The sequence below is a fragment of the Enhydra lutris genome, unplaced genomic scaffold, assembly GCF_002288905.1.
Source record: "Enhydra lutris kenyoni isolate GAN:26980312 unplaced genomic scaffold, ASM228890v2 scaffoldscaffold1, whole genome shotgun sequence".
Classification (NCBI taxonomy): Eukaryota; Metazoa; Chordata; class Mammalia; order Carnivora; family Mustelidae; genus Enhydra; species Enhydra lutris.
This window is the reverse complement of record NW_019154085.1, coordinates 50,884,443-50,904,270: the sequence shown is the minus strand read 5'-3', so window position 1 is coordinate 50,904,270 and position 19,828 is coordinate 50,884,443. Positions and strand designations below refer to the sequence as shown.

Here is a 19,828-nt window from a genome sequence, read left to right as displayed (position 1 = left end):
CTTCTGCTGACCGAACCTCCCTCCCCTTCCACTGACCGAACAAGCACACCCAATCCACAGGCAACCTGAAAAATAAAGGCTTCAAGTGAAAATGTGGACACTCCTGACACAGCCGCGAACTTGGTCTTTGAAATGTTGCGCAGACTGAAGCTAACGCTTTTTGCCTCGCGGCATTTTTCTTACCTCTTTCAAGATCAAAAGGGAAGAACTCCTCAAGCATGACAGACAGCCAGGATTCCCATTCAGCTTAATTCATCTACTAGGTGAAAAGGTACTATGCTGGTTACAGAGAAACCAGTGGAACCATATATTCACCTCTTAGGTTAATTCATTCGGTGGAGGGAGGTGTTTAAGGTGAATTTTTAGGGAACTTTAATGGGACACTTATCTAGGTTTCTTTGATAGGATACATCTAAATGCATGGTTTTTTTCTAAAAACACTGAACAATTCCACAAGGACTTCTGTGAAATAACACTCCTTTTAAAAGTGATAAATTCCCCAAACTTCCAAAGCTGAAGTCCCCCGCTCCCCTCCTCCCCGATGTCCCTGTGATCACAGCACAGGTCCAGGCCTGCTGAAGAGCTGAAAGCAAGCAGTCTTGAAAATCCGTGCCTCCTCTTGTAAGGAACCCGCTTCCCAGGGCAACTTCCAACGCTTTCCCATCTAACTTTATAGGGAACTGAGTCACAAAACCCTTGCAGCCAAATAAAGGTTCAAGCTTTGTGTTGGCACTGTCTGCCCTATAATTCCTCCTTAGCTGTGGTTTGGGGTGGGGGGGGGTGGGGAGGACATTTTTAAAAAATCAAAGACAATGACAAAATCTTATCTTCTAATGCAGTGGTTCTCAACGACGGGTGACTCCCCACCCCCAGGCACACTGGGCTGTGTCTGCAGACATTTCTGACTGCCACCAGTGGGAGGAGGGAGTGCTACCCAAGGCTACCCACTGGCACCCAGTGGGTACAGGCCAGAGACACTGCTCAAAATCCTACAATGCATGGGACAGGCCCCCATTGAGCCAGTTATCTGGCCCAAAATGCCACACCACTGCTGAGGTTAAAAAGCCTAGTTCTGAAGCCCTTAAAAAAAAAAAAAAATTAAATTTTAAAGAACTTTCAAAACTGCCTTTAAAAAAAATCTATGTAGAAAGATGTAAGTTAGAGGCGCCTGGGTGGCTCAGTCATTCATTAGGTGTCTGCCTTCACCCCAGGGTCCTGGGATCAAGCCCCGCCTCAGGCTCCTGCTCCACAGAACCTGCTTCTCCCTTTCCCACTCGCCTGGCTTCTGTTCCCTTTCTCACTGTGTCTCTCTCTGTCGAATAAATAAAAATAAAATCTTTAAAAAGAAATAAAGAAAGATATAAGTTCGGGCACCCGGGGGGCTGAGCTTATTAAGCTTCTGCCTTCGACTCAGGCCAGAATCCCAGGGTTCCAGGATGGAGTCCCAAGTCAGGCTCCCTGCTTAGGAGGGAGTCTGCTTCTCCCTCCACCTGTCACTTCCCCTGCTTGTGCTGTAATAAATAAAATCTTTCTTAAAAAATATGTTATACTGATTCCTTCTCAGTCCTCTTTGCAGCTTCTCCCTTCTGTCTCTGGAAATTTAAGCCTTGCTCACAAGGTCATGGCTTCTGCCCTCCCCTCTTGCATCTCTGCATGAGCCTTGCTTCCTGATCCACTTTCCAACCATGGCCATGTCCACAACATCTGCACAAGCAGTCTAATTTTATAATCAATTACTGGCCATGATCGACCTCAATCTCAACTCATTAATACAAAATTCATCATCAGGACCTCAGAGCCAACGCCTTGTTGCCCACCCAGCTTCAGTAAGTGTCACACCACCGTCCCTGCCTACACACACACACACACACACACACACACACACACCCACACCCCCCCTGCTCTGCACTGCACAGCCAGGACCCAGCACACATAATTCATGCAAATATTAAATGAATCAACACATTATTAAAAACACTGTCATTTTTTCACTCCTTCCTCCTCTCCCACTGTCCAACAAATCAATTAATCATAAAGAGGGAGTTCCACCTCCAAATTTAAAGGCACCAACTTAAATGTTCTGCCTAGAAAGTCAAAACAATCTCATCCATCCCTATACAAAAGCCAGATCCATCTTCGTTGAGCATCAATCCCATTTTGTCACTACTTCCTCCCCCCCACCTCCCAGAAACATTCAACAACGGATCAGATTCTTCCGCTCTGAATTTGACACTGGTATTTGGGATTCCATTCTTGCAAGTTACATGTCAAAGTTCCTGTCTCCTACCAGTTATCACTACTTCGAAGATAACATTTCATAAGTTGCCCCCACCCATGTCCAGAATCTCCAGCATCTATTAAAAAGACACAGCGGAGGGGCACCTGGGTGGCTCAGTGGATTAAAGTCTCTGCCTTCGGCTCGGGTAGTGATCCCAGAGTCCTGGGATCGAGCCCCGCACAAGGCTCTCTGCTCAGTATGGAGCCTGCTTCCTTCTCTCTCTCTCTCTCTCTCTCTCTCTCTGGCTCCTCTCTGCCTACTGGTGACCCCCGTCAAATAAATTAGTAGAATCTTAAAAAAAAAAAAAAAAAAGACACAGCGGAGACTACCGCTGGCTCAGAATTCTCGAGGCTCCCCTTACAAAGACTACTTCAAATATTCTCATGTGTTCTACCACTTTGCACTCCTCCACTCTTTACTCTGCACCTTTCTTTGGCATAGTCACCCGGCTTCTGGTAGGACTTCTGTCAATATTCAGCCTCCCCCCTGCCACAGGCGAGGAAGCCTTGCCCTCTAAGCCCCAGCAGCTTCTTCGGGGATGGGTTATCACACACCCCGTGTTAGTACCCTTCACGAAGCCAGCTTGTCTGCTGCTCCCAGGCACTTCCCAAGCTTTCCTACCTCTGTAACCATCACATTCTCCTCTCCTTGGCTCCAGCTTGACCTCTCTACACACATCCACACCTTCTGTATCCACCTGAAAGGACAGCTTCTCCCTAAAGCCCTTCCTAACTTTCCCACCCACACCAGTAAGATTTGTCTTCTCTTCTCAATCATTGGTTATCTTCACTTCTTGAAGACAGAACGGACATGCATTAGTTTCACATGTATAACACAATGATTCAATATTTATTTTGTGAAATGATTATCACAATAAGTCTAGTTATATCCATCTTTACACATAGTTACAAAATATTTTTCTTGTGATGAGAACTTTTAAGATCCACTCTCTTAACAACTTCCAAATATCTACAGTATTAACTAAAGTCACCAATGGGGGTGCCTTGGTGGCTCAGTGAGTTAAGCCTCTGCCTTCAGCTTAGGTCAGGGTCTCAGGGTCCTGGGATTGAGCCCCCAATCGGGCTCTCTGCTCAGCAGGAAGCCTGCTTCCCCCTCTCTCTCTGCCTGCTTTGCTACCTACTTGTGATCTCTCTCTGTCAAATAAATAGATAAAATCTTTAAAGTTACCAATGCTACATGTTAGATCCCCATGACTTAATAACAACCAGAAGTTGGTACCTCTTGATCCCCTGCACGTCTTTTTGCCCCACTTCCCCACACCCACACCTCTGGCAACCACCAGCCCATTCTCTGTAACTACATGCTTGGTTCTGTTTCGTTTTTTTTTTAAATTCCACCTATAAGAGAAATCAGATAGTAGTTGTCTTTCTCTATCTGCCTTATTCCAGTTAGCATGCCCCCCAAGGTCTATGTTGTTGCAACTGGCATGATTTCCCTCTTTTTATGGCTGAGTAATATTCCATTGTGTGTATGTATATATATACACACACACACAGTATCTTCTTTATCCATTCATCCACTGACGGACACTTAGGTTGTTTCCATGTTCCGGCTATTATAATGAACTGGCTGCAGAGAACATGGGGATGCAAGTATATTTTTCAGTTACTGTTTTCACTTTCTCTGGATAAAAACGCAGAAGTAAAATTGCTAGGTCATATGGTAGTTTCATTTTTAATTTTTTGAGGAACCTCCACACTGTTTTCCAGAGTGGCTATACCAATTTACATTTCCACCAACCTTTCAAAAGGGTTCCCTTTTCTCCACATCCCTCCAACATTGATCTTTTTTTTTTTTTTTTTTTTTTTTTTAAGATTTTATTTGACAGAGTGCATACAAGCAGGGGAGCAGCAGTCAGAGGGAGAGGGAGAAGCAGGCTCCCCGCTGCGCAGTAGCCTGGTGCAGGGTTCAATCCCAGGACCCTGGGATTATGACCTGAGCTGAAGGCAGACACTTAACTGAGCCCCCCAGGCACCCCCTTGTCTGTCTTTTTGATAATAGCCCCTCTAACAGATGTCTGGTGGTATTATTGTGGTTTAGGTATATTTCCTGATGATCAGTAATATCAAAGACCTTTTTCATGTAGCAGTTGACCATCTACAGATCTTCCTTCGAGGGGGAAAAAAAAAAATCAACGGAAGACCTGAATAGATAATTGCACGGCTTCTCTTTTTGCTACTGAGTTCTTTATATATTTTGGATATTAAGCCCTTGTCGGATATATGATTTGCAAATATTCTCTCCCCTTTGGTAGGCTACCTTTTCATTTCACTGATGAGTCACTCTTTCTAGAATAACTGTGGAATTGTGCCTTGTATTATATTCATTAGTTTATCTCTTTTTGCCTCAGCCAAATCCCCCATAACTTGCTATGTGACCTCAGGTAAATTAATTCCCCACGCTCTTTCTTCATCTAGAAACCGGGGATAATAATGATGCCTTATCTCAGTCACATAGAGAAGATTAAACTTGAGAAAACATGCACACAGCTTAAAACAGTTCCGGTGTGCACAAATGCTACCTATCATTCACATTTACCCCTCTCAGGGCTCAAAGTCTTACAGTTTAATTGCTCAAAAAATACCACTTGAATGTTAAGCTAGCTATCTGAAATGACAATTATTAAGGCCTACCAGGAAAAAAATTAGCATCCCTTGAGAACCCACCATCTACAATATATAACGTACTCCCCCCCCATGTCACTTGAAGTTCTCTCACCTCTTTGAATTATGTATTATTTTTATTTTATACAGAAGGATCAGAGAAATAAAGTATTTTGCCCAAAGTCAGGTAACTTGTCCGACTACAAATGCCACTTTCCTTCAGTTTGGCCCACGGCCTTTATCACGTGGAGTTTTCCCCATTCCCATGGCCCTGGGATACAACAGTGAATAAATACCAAGCTCCCCCTGGCAAGTTCATGGCTAGAGGACAAACGGGCTGAGGCTCTGCACCAACGCCAGCTCTCAAGAAGGAGGACAGGGAATCAGAAGTTTGCAGATGTTGTATTTTCTCCAAAGACCCTCTGCTGATAAGTGGAAGGAGTGACAGAAGGAGGCAAAGGAGAAACAGGGCAAGGGAAACTATAAGCGGCAAGACACGGCGAGGCTGTAAGTTGAGGGTCACAGCCCACAAGGGCTCTACCACTTTCCCCAGCATCTCAGTTTATTTATTTTCTTATGTCATACTGGAAAATTAAACAACTCCCTTTTGATGTTTATTCTGGAAAGTTCATGTACAATTCCAGCAGGTAATTCTGATAGGCAAAAACCCAATTTATTCTAAGTGACTCTGTGAAAGACAAAGGAGCCCAATTATCCAGACTATTTCCTTAAATCTCCCCCTACATTCTGCCCATCTGGTTTCCTTGCAAGTGATCCAGGTAAACCATCTATGTTTGGGATTTAAAAAAAAAAAAAAAATTTCAAACCCAGTTACCAAGTTCTTCCATTTGTAATTTACTGATTTTAAAAACTATATTCTTAATTTTCCTTTCTGCATATCCCAGGTGAAGCAGGATTAGGTCAACTCGAACACCCTTAAGTAAAGCAACATGAAATCCAAAACATACATAGCCTTAATATATCATCTTCCATTGGCCAATTTTACAGCACCACTAATTGCAATTTTAAAAGATGACGGCATCTTCTGGATGAGCCACAGAAAGAATAATATATTTAGTCTGCAAGTTCATGGAATACTGAACGACAAGCCAAGTGCATTTCACCTCCATGGTCTTCCGATTCCTTAAGCAAGACAGGCATTTCGAGCGCTTCAGAAATAATGATGGGCGGAGGCTGCAGAGGGGCTCCCAGTTTCTTAAAATGCTGTAATCTAGGTAATGCTCTTTGAAAAATGGTTGCTCTCAATGACAGGCAGAAATGTCACCAGAGAATAAATTTAAGAAAGAAGAGCACAAAAGTAATTTCCCAGCTATCTTATTTATTTGCAAAGATTTTTTTTTTTTTTTTTTTTTTTTAAGTACACCCAACATGGGGCTCGAACTTAAAACTCTGAAATCAAGAGTCGCACACTCTACTGACTGAGCCAGCCAGGCACCCCTCCCCAGCTCGCTTATTTGCTTTTTCCTCCCCAGCTATTTTAAACCTCGCTTTTACTTGGAAAGGGACTTAGAAAATGTTAATGACAGAGAACGTTCAAGCGTAAGTAAAAACACACCTTTTAATTGGGTTAGGGGGAATAAGACAGTATCTAAATTCTGAAATACAGAAATCTGCCCACAGGAGGATCCACTACTCCAGAACGCTTGGGTACGTGTTATCCTCAGAAATGAGCAGGATGCGGAGAAATGAATTAGCAGGGCCCCAGAGGGCTAAGCAGCAGCTTTGGATCTCACTCTAGATTTGGCAAGCACCGGTACAATGACACAGTCAATGACCATACTGCCCACAGTTTAAGATCAAGAAATTGTGACTCCTTTCTCTAAATTTAGTAGCCAGACTCATTCCTGTTGGACTTTTCAAGGCAGTTCAGCCCAAACAGCAAGTACATAGTATATGACTTCTAAAGCAGAAAAAGGAAAAATAATTCCCTCCCATGAAAATCAGAACCCTATCCAGCCAAGTGCTTCTAGTTTTCCAGCGCGGAAAGACTTAGTGACGGCTGTTCTGATGCTTAGTCTGGACCTAAGGCACTAAACAAAGTGAGAGAGAGGGAGAAAGGCAGCTGCGGTTCATTTCTGCCATGCCCTGATTAAACATTGGGGCTTACATTTACAGAACCACATTAAAGACTTCAGAATCCCATTTACTCTCTGTAGTGACAAATATGCTTAAACAACAACTTTTTGACTCTGTCGAAAGACAGCAGCTCATGAGAATCATTAAAAAAAAAAAAAAAGAGTCCACATGACTGTTTTGCTTTCACATCAAGAAAAAAAATACGTTTTTTTTTTCTTTTACTTCCCAAATTCATTTTTCCTATTCATCTCACAGTGGGGTTTCTGGTTGAAACATAATTGAAAAAGGAGGACAAAGCCTGGGCAAATTATCCAAAGAAGAACACACTGTCTTCTGTTAAAGGCTTATAAAAATAAGTTTGGCTTGTACACAGGAATTCAAGGGAGCTCCACGTTGCCCTCTCATTCATCCGAACCTGTTGATTTTTGACTCATTCCTCCTTTTCTCCAAATTCATAGAGTGGGGATGTTGACCAAAAACTCTAAGTAAATCACCGTAGTCCACCTTAAACACAGACACAGGTTTCAAATTTCAAATCTAAAGATCACATCTAATTTCACTTTTAAGAGACCAGTCCAGATGGTACTTGAGGACCAGTGCAGAGACACAAAATTGGAATCAGTTTCCTCAGCAAAGCGAACAGCCCATCTGGGGCATAATCAAGCAATGAATCCCATTTCAACCCAAGGCACCTTGGAGTGGAGCTCTTCCTCTTCGGATTAAGACATTCCACTCAGCCTCTCGCCTGGGACTTCTTGGCAAATTGTGCTTCCCATAATCTGTACCCCGAGCACTACTCATCTCTAACTCTGGTGTGGGGTTTGCCACCTCATGTCCCACAGCACCATGGCAACCCAGCTTGAACATACAGACATTCCTGAGTCTGAAAGAACATTCTAACCGCAAATACGGGCTTGTCAGAGGAGGGCTTCGGCAGCAGGGTTTTTCCTCGCTGAACCCAACAATCAGAAATTTTAACAGATTTTGTAGAAAGTACAGCTTTCTGGGAAAATACGTTAAAGTCAAATCCATCACTGACGCTCTAACTTGCTAACTTGCTGCTCTCAGAAAAGCAAAGCATTGTATCTACTCTTCAAAGTCAGCTAAACTGGGAATAGGAGAGTCTTAGGAGTAAGCAAATCATTCCTGCGTATTCAGTTTTGTAACCTTCAGCACGACAGGTGTTTGCTCATCCTCCAATTACAGTTTGAGTCACTTCAGCACCTCTATAAATATGACTAAATAGAAGATAATTCCTGCCAAACTTTACAGGGTGACCTGTGATTGATAGCTAGATGGACAGATGGTTGGGTGGATAGATAAGATGGATGGGTGGATGATAGATTTAAAATACATTATTTGGGGTGTTTGGGTGGCTCAGTTGTTAAGCACCTGCCTTCGGCCCAGGTCATGATCCCAGAGTCGTGGGATCGAGCACTGTGTTGGGCTCCCTGCTTGTCAGGAAGCCTGCTTCTCCCTCTCCCACTCTCCCTGCTTATGTTCCCTCTCTCACTGTCTCTCTCTGTCAACCAAATAAAATCTTCAAAAATAACAATAATAAATAAAAACTAAAATATATTATTTTCCAAAGGCCAAAAAACAGATAATGATTGTAATATAAACCATTAACTGAACTGCTTTATTTCTTTTCTTAATGTATGAGATCAGGTTGTCATCCTTCATTAAAAATATATGTGCACAGGGGCACCTGGGTGGCTCAGTGGGTTAAAGCCTCTGCCTTCGGCTCAGGTCATGATCCCAGGGTCCTGGAATCGAGCCCCACATCGGGCTCTCTGCTCAGCAGGGAGCCTGCTTCCCCCCCTCTCTCTGCCTGCCTCTCTGCCTACTTGTGATCTCTATCAAATAAATAAATAAAATCTTTAAAAAAAAAATTCTGAAATCTGTGGTATCTCAGGTAATTAATTAGAACAGCCTGTGGTGGGGCATCTGGGTGGCTCAGTGGGTTAAAGCCTTCGGCTCGGGTCATGATCCCAGGGTCTTGGGATCGAGCCCCACATGGGGCTATCTGCTCAGCGGAGAGCCTGCTTCCCCCCCTCTCTCTGCCTGCCTCTCTGCCTACTTGTGATCTCTGTCTCTCAAACAAATAAATAAAATCTTAAAAATATATATATACGTGCACATAAAATAAGCCTTTTTTTTTTTTTTTAAGAGAACTACTTCCACATGTATCTATTCTGCCTACAAAGGTTCCAACTGACTATCCTACAAAGCTGAAATGGAAACAGACAAGCTAAAAAGAAGTGGAACTGATGTCACAGGTTGGTGCCATACTTCTTGCACAGAAGTGAAAAGTGGCAGCATTATCATGGTGCAAGGCTGAGCTCGAAAGCCCCCAGAGCATAGCTGGGAACCCAATACTAACTGGGAATATTCAAAAATGACCCATCAGTGGTTTGCTACTTGGAAAAAATAAATTTAGACTTTCAAATCCAACTGTACACCAAAATAAATTCCAGATGAATAAAAGTTAATTCCCTAAAAAATAAGTTTCTAAAGTCAAGTTGTGTGTTTTTGGACTCAATCTTGAGCAAGGACATTCTTTCAAAATAATGACAAAAATAATCAAAATTTATATTTTTTTGATTATGTAGGAAGGTTAAACTTCTGTAAATCTAAAATGCTGCTCTAGGGGCACCAGGAATTTGGTGAAGCGTCTAACTCTTGATTTAGGCCCAGGTCATGATCTGAGGGTCTTGAGATCGAGCCGTTCACTGCCTGGTTCGGGCCTAAGGGTGAAGCCTGCTTAAGACTGTCTCTCTCGGGGTGCCTGGGTGGCTCAGTAGGTTAAAGCCTCTGCCTTCGGCTCGGGTCATGATCCTGGGGTCCTGGGATCGAGCCCCGCATCGGGCTCTCTGCTCAGCGGGGAGCCTGCTTCCCTTCCTCTCTCTGCCTGCTTCTCTACTTGTGATCTCTGTCTGTCAAATAAATAAATAAGATCTTTAAAAAAAAAAAAAAAAAAAAGACTGTCTCTCTCTCCTTCTTCTTCTGCCCCTCCCCTCACCTCCCCCAAAGTAAATAAATAAAGTAAAAAGGTGAAGTGGGACAAATAGTCAAAAATTAAATGACTTATTATAGGGGTTGTCCCATTATGACCCACAAGCCAAATCCAGCATCTGCCCATTTTTGCACAGCCTATGGGCTAAGAATGGTTTTTACATTTTTAAATGGCTGGAAGAAATCAAGGGGAAGATTATTTCAAGACACGTAAAAACTTTATGAAATTCACATTTCAGAGGCCATGTTAGAAAACAGCCACACTCGTTTCCCTATTGTCCGAGGCGGCTTTCGGCCTACAATGGCAGGACTGAGTAGTTGGGACAGAAACTGCCTGGCTCACAGAGCCTAAAGTCATTACTATCTGGCCCTTCACAGAAAAATTTAGCTGACCTCTGACCTATTATACAAAGGGCTTATGCATAAGAGAAACAATGAGGCCCAATAAGTAAGGAGGCAAAGGGGATTTTCTTAAATAGGAAAAAAATACAAAAATAAAGACGAAAATGTTCACTTCCTGCCAAATTAAAACAATCTCTTTGATCTGTCAAATGAAGAAAGATTTTTGGAGAAGTCAACACAATGCTGTTGTGGATGCAATGAAACAAGACGTAACACATTGTTGGTGGCACTCTCAAAAGGTCCCACCCTTGGCAAAGCCATCTGACAAAAAAATGTCTGTAACTTGCTTCTCTGGACCTAACCTGGAATATGGGCAAATTTAGATACAAAGGTATTTATTACAGTATCGTTAATATAATGAAAAACCATTTGGGGGGCCTGGGTGGAGTCTGCCTTCAGCTCCAGTCATGATCTCAGGGTCCTGGGATGGAGCCCGGAAGAGCTTCCTGCTCAGTGGGGAGTCTGCTTCTCCCTCCCTGTGCTTGCCCAAACACATCTTTAAAAAAAACAAAAACAAAAAACACTAATAGCTTGATGAATTTCCCTCAACTCAAATTTTTATATATAGGAAATCAAGATATATCTTATAATCATGTACATTTAATATACTATGTTTCCTCATATTAAAATGGTGACCCAGCTTTTAATCAATGTTGTCCCACGTGAGTGACTTACTTACAAAGATGTGGGGAGGATGAAGGAACCAAGGGCCGCTCAGGCAGAAAGCAATGTGAAGACACAAGGGAGAAAAGCATTCCCCCAAAGCCGGGAAAGAGTGCCCACGAGGCAGAGGGATTCCTCAGAGGGACATGGTAAAAAAGCAGCAGACAAGCAGGGATGACGGCGCAGGGTCAGGCTACCTGCTACCTCTCCCCCCTCACCCTCAGCTCTCAAGTCCCCCATTGGCCAATCCAACCAGAATCCTGGAGGACACAGTCAGCACCACTGCTCACCCAAGAGGAGGGCAGACAACAGATCTGGGGAGGGGGGAGAAAGGAATAACCATCTTATTTTCCTAACCCCCAACAAGAATATGAAAACAGATTTCTCACTGTTGACGATTAGTGGGAAGTAGTAAATCTCAAAAGCTTAAGCAATTTCACCCTAGATCACCCAATAAACCACAACCTGAGTAGTTTAGTCACTTCAAAAAGAACTCTGATGATGCGAGATGAGAAGACAGGGATTTGAAAAGTCAAACTGTTCTCTCTCCCAACAAGGCAAAGTTATAAAAGAAAACATTTTCCACAATGTTTGGGTACAACTAATACATTGGGGGCAGAGAGGGGCAGAGGGAAAGAGAGAAAGAATCTCAAGCAGACTCCCTACTGACTGCAGAGCCCGATGAAGGGCTCGATCTCACAACTCTGAGACCACGACCTGTGCCAAAATCAAAAGTCAGATGCTTAACCAACTAAGCCATCCGGGTGCTCCAAGAATGAGTTATTTTAAATAGCAGGGAGGTTGGTAATAGGCAAATTAAATCCAGGAGTTGATAAAGTCAAAGATGTAAATAAACTCATTTTCCAGACTCTGTGGGGACTAAAAGAATCCATTTCTAGTTCCTACTCTTCCGTATCTTTTAAATTCACTATTTCTAGTCAGATTTTCACTAAGGGCTCTATCCAGATTTATTTCATTAAGAACATACAGAGGCTTGTTGTGTGGAAAGGGGCAAATTTTAGGAGGTTAAACAGCAAAATTATCTTATCATAAATAATGCGAGCCTCAGAGATCTGGTAACTGTCCTTGCTGCAAGTCACTGTATCAAAATCTCCTATAGGGAAAAATGGGAAAGTAGAGGTCTCACTCGAAAATTAACTTTGTTTATCGTTTATTTAAGAGGAACACGTGGTGCCAACCACAAGAGTCCACAAACCATCCCTAGCACTCAGCTTCCCTCCCACCACCATGCCTTCTTACATCTCCCACCCCCCCCACCCTTCTCTTTCTCCACCCTAGTCGCTCCCCTCCAACCTGATACAAGTGGACTTGCCCCAGGGAATCACTCCTCCCAGCTTCTCCCTTTATACATTTCAAGTACCTTCACGGTCTTCACAGTTATTTTTTATTTACTTGTTTCAGGAATTGTTTTCTGAAAAATTAAGTCTACCTATGATCGTTGTGAACACTCAACCTATCCGAATCTCTCAGAAGATCATGACCAGTTTCCAAGTGTTTATTTGGCATTCTCTAAGTCGTACTTTGAGGGCTCAAAGTGAAGTCACCCAAAAGGCACGAGTGGCTGAATGTAAGTTAGATGAGGTCTTCCATGTCTACCAACAATTCACCAAGACACAGCACTGTAAATCAGAATGGAAGTTTGGGAACCTGTGCCTTGGCTGAAGCTAGAGGAACAGACAGTAACTGAAAAAAATAGAACCCAAGACTGTGGATGGCATTGCTATCATACTTATTCACACTTCAGTTTAGCCAAGAAAGGACACTAACAATCCTTTCAAACCAGAGTATGAAAGGTGCCAATATCCTATCTGCCTTTGTCTCCAACAAATCCCTTAGTTGAACAATGACCTTAATCATTATAATTTGGCATCACAAATAAAGATTCAATTCTAATTTCCAAGAGGTGTCCAAGAATGGAGTTGAAAACCTAAGCATCTGAGTAAGTTTCTCACCCTCATAACCTGGGAGCCTTTAGCTTCCTTCATTCACACCACCTCTCGGTCTCAAAGTATTTAGACTCTAACCAAAGAAGCGATGGACATTATTAACACTTTCAACTTCGCTCATGACTCGGTTAAGCATTTATTCATTGCCTCCTATTGCTGGCCCACTGTAACTTTGACAGTCTTAACAATCTTTGTTTTTAGTGAAGACTGAGAGGCGGTTGCTTTCATTGACAACGTAGTTATGAGCTCTGTAAACGAAAAGTAGACAGTCCGTGATACCCACGAGTGTGACAATCTCAGTAATTTTCAGTATCTGCTTCACTGGTTCTAATAGCACTTCAGTTCATGGATCTCTTTAAAAGGACACTAACTTCCTTTGTCTTGGAGACCTGTACACAAACAATCATTCAGAAGGTCCTCTGATGCCATCAGAAAATCAGCAACGGAAAAAAAAAAAGAACCAGTGATGACATCCGGAACTTGAATTATTCAGCTGTTATTACAGCTAGCCTAATTCAGGCAGAATAAGGGTGCAGATAACACTTCTTTGATCATGGATCCTGAGTCATTTAAGCTGATCCTAACACCCAGGAGCTCTCCCCCTCTGTGAGAGCTAAACTCAACTGAGGCTTTTCCAGGCTGAACGTAAACATCAACGGGTAGTGTAAAATACAGGCCACTGGAATCTTTATGAATCTTTGTCATCTAAGAAAGGTGATAAAACAGAGGCTTCCCGAGTCTTAAAATATTAGCCTAATTATCAGAACAATGAAGCTTCTCAATAAAAGGGGAAAAAATTGTTTAAAGAAAATGTGCAAAGTCACAAAAATCCAAGTGCAAGGAAGGACATTCGTATGGTCAACACCAGGAATAACTTTGAAAGGCAGTTCAAGGATGTCTTAGTTTAAAAACACAAAGACCATTATCCCTGAGTGTCTACAACAAAGTGTGACGGTAGAAGTTCTAGAATCCTAAAATAGCTCTTGGGCTTACAGAGAGTAGTATTTATAAAGCTCATCATGGAAAGCAAGGATCTCTAGGATTACAAGGATCTTAGTAACAGAATCCAGAGCTCAAAAAGCAGGTGTGAGAACCAACGTAAACAGAAACATTTTTTTTTAAGATTGTATTTATTTATTCATGAGAGACAGAGAGAGAGAGAGAGGCAGAAGGAGAGGGGGAAACAAGTTCCCCAAGAAGCAGGGAGCCCGATGCAGGACTCAATCCCAGGACCCTGGGGTCATGACCTGAGCCAAAGGCCAATGCTTAACCATCTGAGCCACCCAGGCGCCCTGCAACCACTTCTTTTAAAATTAAACATTAAGGGGACGCCTCGATGGTGCAGTTGGTTAAGCATCTGACTCTTGGTTTCCACCTGGGTCGTGATCTCAGGGTCTCTCTCCCTCTGCCTCTCCCACTCAAGCTCACTCTCCCCTCCACCTCAAATATATCTTAAAAGAAAAAAAAAAAAAGATCAAACAGTAAAGAATCTCTTAATTACAACATCAATATTTGTGTAGTAGCAAACAGTTTTAAAAGTATTGGCAAATGCTGGAACCAGTCCAGGCCCACCTAACACGCAATGTCCAAACCTCCTAGCTGATAGTGACCTCCACACAGACCAGAAGAGCAGGAGCACCCAGGGGAACTTGGCCATCAGAGAATCAACTGGGTTTTCAACAGGTCCAGCCCAGAGCGGTTTTCAGGTGACTGTTCCAACCCATTCCAAGGGAAAGTGGAGCCGTTAGCGAGTTTTCTGATGCAGTCCTCAACACTGCCTTCTGTGCACTATGTTCAAGAGAAACATACTTGACATGGTGCCTTCTGCCCTGTTACTCAGACCTCTGCTTGACAGACTCAATTAAAAAGCTTTAAAAAACAGCCAAGCATGGAGTGCAAACTCACGTATTAAAATGAACTGAACCTCAGTCACTGAGAGCAGCACCAGCAGGACACCTCGGCTTTCCCTGAGAAATCACAAATCTTCCTCCATTAGGCTCATTTTATAACTTCATTTTTCCCTTATTAAGTTTTTATTTTTTTAAAGATTATTTGTTTATTTGACAAAGAAAGAGAGAGGGGACATGAGCAGGGGGAGTGGGAGAGGGAGAAATGGGCTTCCCCCGGAGCAAGGAGCCAGATGTAGGGCTCGATCCCAGGACCCCAGGATCATGATTTGAGCAGAAAGCAGGTGCCCAACAACTGAGCCACCCAGACGCCCCATACTTCTTATGTTTTTAGAATAAATAAGAGAATTTCCTATTTGTGTCTGAAGTTAGAAGGCATTAGGATTAAATGAACTACATCTCAGTACTCGACAATTACCCAAGCAATTCAATTTAACATTTATCAGGGCCTCCTACAAAGCCCGCCTCTGGGCGGGTACCTGTCATTGAGAAAAGTATCTGTCTGGGGTAAAACTTAGGCTAGCTACCCACCCAACTGAGATAACACAAATCATTTTCAGCCGCAATAGGGTGAGTTCCACAAAAACTCTACTGGGAGCGTAGGAACAGCATAGACTTTACAGACAGAAGCTGGAGCTTTCATATGGAACCCAGACTTCCCTTGTAAACATCTCTATCTACATAGTGTGCTCACCTACAAAGCTTGTTCTTCTTTCCCAGGAAACACCTAAGCCCAAGATAAGCCACACTTTTTCTTGAAATATCTGGGAACCAGTCCTCCCTCTTAACCTTTTCTTTTAACCCACTGCCTTTCAAGCTTCTTGTACAAACAGTGAAGGAGGAGGAAGAATTGGGAAGAACAGCTCACTTTGTCCAGGCTCTCCTCTCGTCTCCTAAAGCAACGTTTACCTCCACCTATCATTGAAGGAATTACAGCCACTCTGAAACCAGAAACATTTCATTCCATATTACTACTTAATGTACTTAACTAGATGATGGTGAATACTGAACAGGGAAAGGCGGTATGGGGAGATGTCAAAAGTCAGTGATTTATGAGAACTCGCCTCTGAGTTTATCCAGGTCAACAGAAAACACCTCCGTGTAAGAAGTCCCCAGTCCTCAAAGTGGTATTATTAAATTAGACAGACAGACTGCTGGGAACAATGATGGTCATCAAAGTCCTACAGAGAAGGGTAGGTAGCCAGGCATATTTAAGGTCAATAGCATAAAAGTCAAAATAAGATAATTAGCAAAGGAGATAATTAAAAAGTGACCAATTAAGCCTAAAATGTGTTGAATAAGTTAATGAATGAATGGCCAAACCATTTACCTCCTGCACTGACCCTACGAAGTTGAGAGGTATTTTTAAATCACATAACTTACCAACACCTAAAGGTGTAACCCTCTCAGAAGGCAAAGACACAGTAGCAAACAGCAGAGATCCCTTACTGAGGAAGTAACACAGACGGGAGCAGAGGGAGGTTCTAAGCATTCAAAGTCCTCAGAAGAGCTTTATAGCCACTGAAATCCATCTCACACTCCCACACACAGATCGAGGATCCAAGCCCACACCCAGGATCAGAGCGTAGGAGTAGAACTCAAGATGTTACTCTCCGGTTTCATCGAGACCACCAGTGAATGAATTCCAAGAGAACCATCCGTGATGATGCCAGCCAGAAATCTCATCACAGTAGGCAAGTAGGAAGATAAGCTCATCTTTTCCTTGTTCCCCTAAAATTGTCCTGCCTTCTACTGTCCCCAGTTGTAGAACCTCTCCTGATACTCTTACGTCTAATTTATTCTCTGCGCTATTAACAAGCAAGCACGCTCCCTCCCAAGAGAAGCGGGGGGACCTTCCTGTTTCTACTTTCGAGATGCTAAAGCACAGGCTGCTGGGTGCGGTACAGGCATGTGCCAGGTAGACTCGGCGAGAAGATGGCATGTCCACGGGGGTCAAAGGGAAATCAAGGCACTACTTGTACTACAATGTGTCTGTCCTCCAAGCTGTTGAGGCAACCACATGGTCAAATTGGGCATTTTAAGAAGGAAGGGAGGGAGGAATGGAGGGAGGAATGGAGGGAGGGAGAGAAGGGGGGAGGGGAGGGGGAAGGAGGGAAAAAAGAGTCAAGCATGAAAGAACATAATTGAGGCCTTCAGAGCAACCATCTTGATAGTTCTCATAAGTCACTTTGAAAAGAACTTTATCAATAAACCACAAAGCTCATGGCTAAAACCACTATTAACATTAAAAAGCAAGGAATCCTAACAGGCGGCTGAGGTAAGCTTTTGCAGATACCAAATCACTGAATGCAACTTTGCCCCTCAGACTGAGCTCTATTTTGCCTCACACCACCTTGCCCAGCCAAGGTTCCCCCCCACCTCCCCACCTTGGGTCTTCTTCATACAAACTCATCACGACAGTGAACATTCTACAACCATCTGGCCGGAGGACATATTACACATTCAGGGAGTATGGTTCTCATCACAGCACAGTTTAAACAACGACCCTAGATCTCAGCAAGGTGCTCCTAAATGGAAGAATTTTGGATTGTGCCTTTCAAATTGTTTTTATTGGAAGCATATTTGTGAGAACACAGAGAAGTAAAAGGCCTCCGCCTGAGCTTCAAAGCCGTAAGCACTCATTTCCCACCCCCCCCCCAGCCCCCCTCCCTCCCTCCCTTCCTTCTGCCCTCCATGGATGGGATTCTATCTCGTTTTAACCCTCTGGAAGAAAATGTACCTGCCAAAGAACATCGCGAGCAAATCACTTCATTCCTGATGCAGACGTGGCTTCTTGCACACGTGTGTGCCTTTAGCACCAAAAGCAGATGCTTCACTGTTCGGGGTCATCCTTAACTCCTTGAACAAACACGTAGTAGCAGAAGTCAGGAGCACCCCACCCTCTGCGCGGAGGGGAGTCTCCTACAGCCTCACCATTAAAATTCTCACTGTCGGGTCTCCTGTGAATTAGAGCATAGCCTCTGGAGTTTCCTGATAAGAAAGAGTTCTTCCTCTAACATGCTTCTATTATCAATATTAAATTGGACTTATTAGATGAGCTGATTACTGTTTCAGGACTAGGAGTTCAAGGAGTGTCCTTAAAGAAACAAGCAACCTAGGGTATCGCTATTTTTTTTTTCTTTCTTTGGTGGGGGCAGCAGGGAGTTTGAGTGAAAATTTTAGAACGCTGGGCAGGCCATGGACCACGGAAGGCCAACTTTAGCTGAAGGTATGATGCCTTCCTGCGCCAGAAGTTCCTGCTTTCCAAAATCCAGAAGAATAGAGTTGTCCCAGGTTTGAAAAAGAACCTGAGAGACGACCCGTTAAGACTGCATTCACTGAGCCAAAGACAAAGAGTCTGTCTTTCAGCGTAATGTTTAAAGATGCTCTACCACTCATTCAACCTCAAGGAAAGCTCTGCTTCTGCCCTAGGGAACCCGTCACCCGTCAAAAGAACCCTGCCGCTTTCTCAGTAATGGCAGCCTTCTACGGAACCATACCTCCCCCTGGCTGACCCATACTCATCGCATGGCCTGACCCTCACCTGCCCAGCTCTACTGGTGCCTACGCCCCCGTGCCAGAGGCCTACACTTCAAAAGCCCCGACGTGTACTAGACTCCACAGAAACCACTAATCGAGACTCTAGAGTGGGAACAAGGCATCGAAGCATCATTAAGGGAGAGAAAGAGAGAGCGCGTGAGGGAGAGAGAGAGTGTGTTAGTTTAACCACTGAAGGAACAATGAGAAAACAAGCTCTGGAATCCTTGGTTCCAAACTGGGTACTCCTACTCATCTGTCAAAAAGACTTTAAGCAAATCACTTCACTCCTCAGAATCTCAGTTTCAGGGGCGCCTGAGTGGCTCAGTGGGTTAAGCCTCTTGTCTTCGGCTCAGGTCATGATCTCAGGGTCCTGGGATCGAGCCCCACATCAGGCTCTCTGCTCAGCGGGGAGCCTGCTTCCCTCTCTCTCTCTGCCTGCCTCTCTGCTTACTTGTGATCTCTGTCAAATAAATAAATAAATAAATGATCAAAGAATCTCAGTTTCAACCTCTGTAAAACAGAGATAAAACTCCTACTTTGCAGAAAGCTGCTATGAAAATTAAGTACAAAGTAAGCCTTCAGGAAGTGGTAATAGTCCCATTTCTTTATTACGTCAAAGGGCAATTCCAAATGCATACATATCAGCCAAAAGTGAGATTTTACTGTACACAAGTCTGACGATGCAACTCTAGAAAGGCTGGGGCTCCTGGGTGGCCCAGTCGGTTAATCTGACTCTTGATTTCTGCTCAGGTTGTGATCTCAGGGTGGTGAGATCGAGCCCCAGGCTGATCAGCCTCCCTGATCCTCGGGGAGTCTGCTTGAGTTTCTCTCTCCCTCTCGTGGCGTGCGCACATGCTCTCTCTCTTTCTTTCAAACAATTAAAAAAAAAAAAAAAAAAGAAATATAAAGGCTGAGATCTGTATAACATATGGTTGCTTCCCTGATGCAGGAAACACACACATACACACACAGTTTTACAAATTCCTAGTTTATGATGTCAAAATTCTCTAAACAAAACAGATGCTAGTGATCAAACTGCATGAAGACTTCTGCTTATTTCTTCACTGTAAGTAACCAAGACCCTCCAAGATTAAGTAACTTTATTTCCTCTATGTTTGGGAATAGCTATGAGTTCTTTCACAACCTTCTTGGATTTCCAAGGTTAACGCTTGCATTAATTTTCACAAGAAAAGAAAACCAAATCTGCTACAACCATTCTGGAAATATAATTCATAGTAATACATTATTACTAGAATTATGCTATTATTAGTAGCAGCTCCTTCTTACGAAGTAGTACATTCAGAACTTTATATAGGTAAGCTTGTACCCTGCTGC

At 43.3% G+C, this 19,828-nt stretch overlaps 1 protein-coding gene across 4 annotated transcripts in view; it reads right to left on the bottom strand.

The window, feature by feature from the left end:
* Positions 1-19,828, bottom strand: part of LOC111158700 (formin like 2) — a 320,132-nt gene that overhangs the window by 258,290 nt on the left and 42,014 nt on the right. The gene's annotated exons all lie outside the window — the stretch shown is intronic.